This window comes from Macaca mulatta, chromosome 1 (genome assembly GCF_049350105.2).
Source record: "Macaca mulatta isolate MMU2019108-1 chromosome 1, T2T-MMU8v2.0, whole genome shotgun sequence".
Taxonomy (NCBI): Eukaryota; Metazoa; Chordata; class Mammalia; order Primates; family Cercopithecidae; genus Macaca; species Macaca mulatta.
In genome coordinates, this window is record NC_133406.1 from 234174310 (window position 1) to 234182475 (window position 8166).

The following is an 8166-nucleotide window of genomic DNA, read 5'->3' on the forward strand; positions in this document are numbered from 1 at the left end:
AATATGTTTTTAGTAAATAGTAATTTTTAGTACATAGATATGACCTGTACCTTCCTGCTACTCCAGTGAAAGAGAAAACTTCATGAAAAAGGACCTCTTTTGTCTTTCCATTTCTCTTACAAATAGAGCCCTTTGGGCCGGGCGCGGTGGCTCACGCCTGTAATCCCAGCACTTTGGGAGGCTGAGGTGTGCAGATCACTAGGTCAAGAGATCAAGACCATCTGGCCAACATGGTGAAACCCGGTCTCTGCTAAAAATACAAAAAATTAGCTGGGCGTGGTGGCGGGCTCCTGTAGTCCCAGCTACTCGGGAGGCTGAGGCAGGAGAATGGCATGAACCTGGGAGGTGGAGCTTGCAGTGAGCCGCATCCCACCACTGCACTCCAGCCTGGGTGACAGAGCAACACTCTCTCTCAAAAAAAAAAAAAAAAAGAGGCCGGGCGCGGTGGCTCAAGCCTGTAATCCCAGCACTTTGGGAGGCCGAGATGGGCGGATCACGAGGTCAGGAGATCGAGACCATCCTGGTTAACACGGTGAAACCACGTCTCTACTAAGAAATACAAAAAAAAATAGCCGGGCGAGGTGGCAGCGCCTGTAGTCCCAGCTACTCGGGAGGCTGAGGCTGGAGAATGGCGTGAACCCGGGAGGCGGAGCTTGCAGTGAGCTGAGATCCGGCCACTGCACTCCAGCCTGGGCTACAGAGCGAGACTCCGTCTCAAAAAAAAAAAAAAAAAAGAAAAGTACAGCCCTTTGGAGGAAATGTAGATACTAATGTTTACCATCCTTTCCCTAAATTCAGGAAAAGGACTATACCGCTTGTAGTTGACCCAAACAATCTCACAATATGTAGCTGTGGAGTAATAAAATTTATTTTCTCGCGCCTGTAATCCCAGCACTTTGGGAGGCCGAGGCGGGCGAATCACGAGGCCAAGAGATCAAGACCATCCTGTCCAACACGGTGAAACCCTGTCTCTACTAAAAATACAAAAATTATCTGGGCATGGTGGCATGCGCCTGTAGTCCCAGCTACTTGGGAGGCTGATGCAGGAGAATCGCTTGAACCCAGGGGGCAGAAGTTGCAGTGAGCGGAGATCATGCCACTGCACTCCAGCCTGGCAACAGAGTGAGACTGTCTCAAAAAAAGAAAAAAAACATTGATTTTCTCTGTGTGACAGGCTTAAGTTTGTTCAGTATCTCTCGTTTTTTTATAGGTGTATTGTACTACTCCTGGGCTGCAGGGGGCGAATCTGAAATTCCTTGATTAGTTGAAGAACATTCACCATAGTAGCCAGATCCTTGGAGTCTATGATCGTTTTCTGCTAAAAACAAAAAACAAACTAATTATACCTACTGCTGAATACTAATTCTCTGATTATTATAGTTACTTAGGAGAGGAGGAAAAAAGCCAGCGTTAGCACAGGTTGCAACAAGTTAAAAATACTAAGAATACCATGGTTTCCCAGTAAGTAACTTGAGAATGTGGTTATTTTAATTGAGTTACCAAATATAGCTTCACCTTCCTAAATCTCAGCAGCTACACTACATCCACTTGAGGGAACATACAAGAAAGCTTTCTGTCTCCCATTTTAGCTCTGTGCTTAAGTGCAGGTGTGAGCACAACCAAAGGTTTGCTTTTAAAATGTTTCAGCCTTTTGTTCAGCTTAATCGTTTTTGTTTTTGTTTTTTTGAGACAGAGTCTTGCTCTGTTACCCAGGCTTGAGTGCAGTGGCGCGATCTGGGCTCACTGAAACCTCTGCTTCCCAGGTTCCAGCGATTCTCTTGCCTCAGCCTCCCAAGTAGCTGGGATTACAGGCGTGTGCCACCGCACCTGGCAAATTTTTATTTATTTTTGTTTTTTTATTTTTTTAATTTTTATTTTTTTATTTATTTATTTTTTTTTTTGAGACGGAGTCTTGTTCTGTCGCCAGGCTGGAGTGCAGTAGCGTGATCTCAGTTTACTGCAACCTCCACCTCCCCAGTTCAATCAATTCCTCTGTCTCAGCCTCCCAAGAAGCTGGGACTATAGGCGCACGCCACCATGCCCAACTAATTTTTTGTATTTTAGTAGAGACAGGGTTTCACCATGTTGGCCAGGATGGTCTCCATCTTCTGACCTTGTGGTCCGCCCATCTCGGCCTCCCAAAGTGCTGGGATTACGGGTGTGGGCCACGGCACCCGGCCTAATTTTTTGTATTTTTAGTAGAGACAGAGTTTCACCATGTTGGCCAAGCTAGTCTCAAACTCCTGACCTCAGGTCATCTGCCTGCCTTGGCCTCCCAAAGTGCTGGGATTACAGGCCTGAGCCACTGCGCCCGGCCTCTATTTATTTATTTATTTATTTTTTTTTTTTTTTAAGCCTGGAGTGCAGTGGATCCAACGCGGCTCACTACAGTCACTGCAACCTAGGCCTCCTGAGCTCAGGTGATCCTCCTGCCTCAGCCTTCCTAGTAGCCGGGACTACAGGCATGCACCAGCACACCCAGCTTATTTTTGGTTTTTTTGTTTTGTTTTTGTGTTTTTGAGACGGAGTCTCACTCTTTCGCCTAGGCTGGAGTGCAGTGGCGCCGTCTTGGCTCACTGCAAGCTCCGCCTTCTGGTTCACGCCATTCTTCTGCCTCAGCCTCCGGAGTAGCAGGGACCACAGGAGCCCGCCACCACACCCGGCTAATTTTTTTATATTTTTAGTAGAGACGGGGTTTCACTGTGTTAGTCAGGATGGTCTCGATCTCCTGACCCCCATCATCTGCCCTCCTCGGCCTCCCAAAGTGCTGGCTATTTTTGTATTTTTTGTAGAGAAGGGATTTTGCCACATTGCCCAGGCTCATCTTGAACTCCTGGTCTCAAACGATCTCCCCACCTCGGCCTCCCAAAGTGCTGGGATTACGGGCATGAGCCACCATGCACAGCCCAGTATATTCTTAGGAATGCTTTTTACCCTCTGATTTCTACCTTGCTCACTTCCATTTCCAGGAGATGGGAAAAAAGTGAACATTCCACAAAATCTTGTTTTCAACTTTTAGTAACTTGAAAACTGTATGAATGTGTGTGAATCATTTGAAATCATTAGTAATTTCTAGACTATATCTTTTCAGCGTTTCACATAGTGAATCTGACCTACACATAGAAGAATCAAATGAGTTTCTTGAGTTCATACTGGTAGAATACAAAGGTAATAGCTAGGCTGGGTGCGGTGGCTGACACCTGTAATCCCAGCACTTTGGGAGGCCGAGGCAGATGGATCACAAGGTCAGGAGTTAGAGACCAGCCTTGCCAACACAGTGAAATCCCGTCTCTACTAAAAAAATTAGCTGGGCATGGTAGCACGCACCTGTAGTCCCAGCTACTCAGGAGGCTGAAGCAGAAGAATCGCTTGAACCTGGGAGGCACAGGTTGTGGTGAGCCAAGATGGCACCACTGCACTCCAGCCTGGGCAACAAGACTCTGTCTCAATAAATAAATAAATAAATAATAAAGTTAATAGCTAAAGGCTGGGTGCTGTGGCTCACGCCTGTAATCCCAGAACACTGGGAGACCAAGGCAGATGGATCACTTGAGGTCAGGAGTTGGAGACTATCCTGGCCAACATGGCAAAACCACGTCTTTACAAAAAATACAAAAATCAGCTGGGCATGGTGACAGGTGCCTGTAATCCCAGCTACTCAGGAGGCTAAGGCAGGAGAATGACTTGAACATGGGAGGTGGAGGTTGCAGTGAGCTGAGATCGTGCTACTGTACTCCAGCCTGGGGGATAGAGCAAGACTCTGTCTCAAAAAAAAAAAAAAAAAAAAAAGATAATAACTAACACTATATGTCAAACACTGTTTAAATGTTTTTACTTACACTATCTCATTTACATATGTAAATACATTTAATAAATAGAGAATAGTGCAACATTGCTTAAAGAAAAAATGTTTAGGTTGGGCACCATGGCTTATGCCTGTAATCCTGGCGGAGGCTGAGGTAGGCAGATCACCTGAGGTCAGGAGTTCAAGACCAACCTGGCCAGCATGGTGAAACCCCATCTCTACAAAAAATAGAAAAAGTAGCCAGGTGTTATGGTGCATGCCTGTAATCCCAGCTACTCCAGAGGCTGAGGCAGGAGAATCACTTGAACTCAGGAGTTGGAGGCTGCAGTGAGCCGAGGTCGAGCCACTGCACTCCAACCTGGGCGACAGAGGGAGACTTCGTCTCAAAAAAAAAAAAAAAAGAAAAAGAAGTTATATATGGTGAGTGCATTATACACTATACCTTAGAAAACCTGGAATCTGAAAAAATCAGGGTGTATGATACAAGAAAAGGCACAATAGCTGTGGACTTTATCGGGGCTAAGGGGTGTGTTACTAAATATTCTTAAAGAAGAAAAAAGAATAACAACCACTTTTTTTTTTTTTTTTTGAGATGGAGTCTTGCTCTGTCCTCCATGCTCAAGTGCCACAATCTTGGCTCACTGCAACTTCCGCCTCCTGGGTTCAAGTGATTCTCCTGCCTCAGCCTCAGAAGTAGCTGGGATAATAGATGTGTGCCACCACGCTTAGCTAATTTTTGTATTTTTAGTAGAGATGGAGTTTCACCATGTTGGCCAGGCTGTAAACAGCCACTTTTAAAATGACCTTAGGGTCTGGCGTGGTGGCTTATGCCTGTAATCTCAGCACTTTGGCTCAGCACCAAGGCTGGAGGATTGCTTGAGTCCAAAGTTTAAGACCAACCTGGGTATCACAGCGAAAACCCATCTGTACAAAAAATTTTAAAAATTATCCAAGTGTGTTGGCTCACGCCTGTAGTCCCAGCTCCTTGGGAGGCTGAGGTGGGAGGATCACCTGAGCCTGGGAGGCAGAGGTTGCAGTTAGCTGAGATTGCGCCACTGTACTGCAGCCCGGGCAACAGAGGGAGATCCTGTCTCAAAAAAAAAGGTAACATGGCTGGGCGAGGTGACTCATGCCTGTAATCCCAGCACTCTGGGAGGCCGAGGCGGGTGGATCATCTGAGGTCAGGAGTTTGAGACCAGCCTGACCAACATGGAGAAACCCCGTCTCTAATAAAAATACAAAAGTAGCCGAGAGTGGTGGCTCATGCCTGTAATCCCAGCCACTCAGGAAGGCTGAGGCAGGAGAATTGCTTTAACCCAGGAGGCGGAGGTTGCGGTGAGCCGAGATCGCACCACTGTACTCCAGCCTGGGCAACAAGAGCAAAACTCCGTCTCAAAAAAAAAAAAAAAAGGTAACATGATTTTAGTCACCTCTTGCTCTGTCTGCCTTAAATTAGAATTTAAATACCAAAATTGAGTTGTTTTTTTAAAATAATAACATTATTTGTTAAATAACATCACAGATTAAATCACTTTTTAATTTTTAGCCTCAGAATGTTCAGGGAAATCACATTATCTTAAGTTACTTAGGTAATGACCATTTTTGTAATTTTATTTTATTTATTTATTTTTTTTGAGATGGAGTCTCACTCTGTCGCCCAGGCTGGAGTGCAGTGGCGCGATCTCGGCTCACTGCAACCTCCTCCTCCCGGGTTCAAGCTTAAAGTGTTTGAACCTGGAGGCAGAAGTTGCAGTGAGCTCAGATCATGCCACTGCACTACAGACTGAGACTCCGTCTCAAAAAACAAACAAAAAACATTTCATCTAGGTGGTTATGTTCATTTTGTTTTTGCTTGCCTGCATTCTCTTTCTGTATTACACGTACATTATCTGTTAAGTTCAAAATAAAATTAAGAATTCATATCTTGAGAAAAGAAGTATTTCATTGATAACCCAGGCCTACCAGGCATGTGAAACCTTGTATATATATAGCTAAGTCAACAAAGGAATGTGGTGAGAAAAGAAAGGAACCAATTTAGACCTATCAGCTGTGTTAGGAATTTTGAATAACCTACTAACCCAGGCATGCTATTTAGCTCTTTCTTTTTTTCAGGGGTGGGGCAGGCAGAGTGGGAGCAGTGGAACAATGACAGCTCACTGTTACCTGGGCTTATGTGATCTTCCCACTTCAGCCTCCCAAGTAGCTGAGACTACAGGTGCATGCCACCACGCCTGGCTAATTTGAAAACTTTTTGTTAAGACTCAAAATATTGGGTCTCACTATGTTGCCCAGGCTGGTCTCAAACTCCTGGCCTCAAGAAATCCTCTTGCCCCAGCCTCTTCCTCCGAGTAACTGGGATTACAGGCGTGCGCCACAACACCCAGCTAATTTGTTTTATTTTTAGTAGAGACAGGGTTTCACCGTATTGGCCAGGCTGGTCCCGAACTCCCCATCTCAGGTGATCCACCCACCTCGGCCTCCCAAAGTGCTGGGATTACAGGCGTGAGCCACTGCGCCTGGCCGAAAATGTTAACGTCATAAATTTTTTTAGGCATATGAATACATATAACAATTTGGGTGATACAATGAGTTATCTGATTTTTCACTTTATAGCTTGAACATCTTTCCATTTAAATAAATACATCATTATTCAAGGCTACATAGTAAGACTGAAATATGATATTTAAAAATAACCCGTTATTGGGAATACAGAAGAACCGTACTCAGTCCTCAACTATGGAAACATTATTGACTTAATCATTGGACTTATGCAAGATGGGTAAGCTGACCCGGGGAACGGGAGTTCTTTTCCCTACAAACATTCCACTTCCTGGCTACTCAGGCTTTCTTGTCACAAAGCCTGTGCAAGGAAGCTATTGGCCCTGCTCCTGGGCCCAGGAATGCTGCTGCTGCCTTGAATAGCTGTGTGAACAGTCCTTCTATGGGCAACAGGCAGCCCGCCTGGGTACCTGAATGTTTTCTGATTTGGGCCCGTGCTGCCCATGCTCACCCTGAAATTCAGACCAGATGCATTCTTATGGCAAAATGACGTGAAACTTTAAGTAGAAGAGAAAGCCTGCGGTTCTCATTTCAGAGGTGAAATAAAAACAAAATGTCTTCTGGAAAGGCTGCGCGGACCTAGACCTCGCTAGAACCAGCGAATGATAGCCAGCTCCCATGCGCCTGGCCTGCTCTGGGACCCACGTGGGCGGGCGCCTTCCTCAGGAATGCGTTCTCAAAGGCCCACCGGGTGTAGAGGGGGCTGGAAAATAGCACAAACTCAAGTGTCCTCTGCAAAGCAGCAGTCCTGGTGGTGAAGTAGGGGTCTTTTCTAAAACTGAGTAAAGCCTACCTTCCACTGAAGAAAAAATGGCTTCCAAGGGAGGGCTCTTTTTTCCCTACAAGTGACATTCAAAGTGGTGCTGTCTCTATTGGAACTAAAATAAGGGCGATTCCTTCTTTCACCATTCCCCACCACAATACAAGTGACGGGAGGACTGTGCTGAGTGGCATCATCTCCTAGTTTCAAGGCGGTCTCCCATCTGACTTTGAGCCCTCGCTCTTTATATCCAGTTCCCCTCTCGTGGAGTCCGAGCAGCTGCTGCAGGGAGGCCCGGGAGCCAGCAGCTGCGCCGAAGGCTCTGAAACTACAACTGCGCCTGAAGCCGACTAAAGTTAACGCCTGTGTGGTAGAGTCAGAAGCTCCTGCAGGAACACAGGAATGGGGCCGACTCCTGGAATCCGGCCCGAGTCACTTATAAATGCGCCAAGAAAAAAAGTCTTTGAAAAACTTTATACGCGTTCTTGCTTTGGTCCAGAATGGTAAAAAGCCTATCCTTTGAGTGTGTCCCGTGATAGGGTTAACTAGCAACCCTTGAAACTAGTGGAACACAAAAAGCAAAACAAAAAGCCATTGTACCCAGCCGCCCCAGGACCTGGGCCGCCGCCCTTGGGAAGTCTGGCGTGAAAGGAGGGGTGGCTTTGGTTTCTGGGCCGAGCTCGCCTCTCCCGGGTTGGGTTCAGCAGCCCGGCCGGGAGGGTCATGGGCAACCCTGGGAGGCCCCCGGTCCCGGCGCACGGCGAGGCCGCCCTCGGAGCTGGCACTTGTCACTCACTGTCCCCGGCCCGGGTGTCAGCTGGAAGACGCGGAAGGGCGGAGGGAGAGAGCGGACGGCGGTGACTCATCCTGCGGAGCCGGGGGCGGGCGCCGCGCCGGTGGCAGGCGAGCCCGCGCTCGCGGGGGGCGGTGGCGCCGGGCACGGAGGGGTTAAGGGGGCGGTGCCGACGTCTCCCCGCCCATCCCGCCCCTCGAGGGCAGCGGCGCTCCGCCCTATTTATAGCAGCGGTGCCGGGCGCGTCGC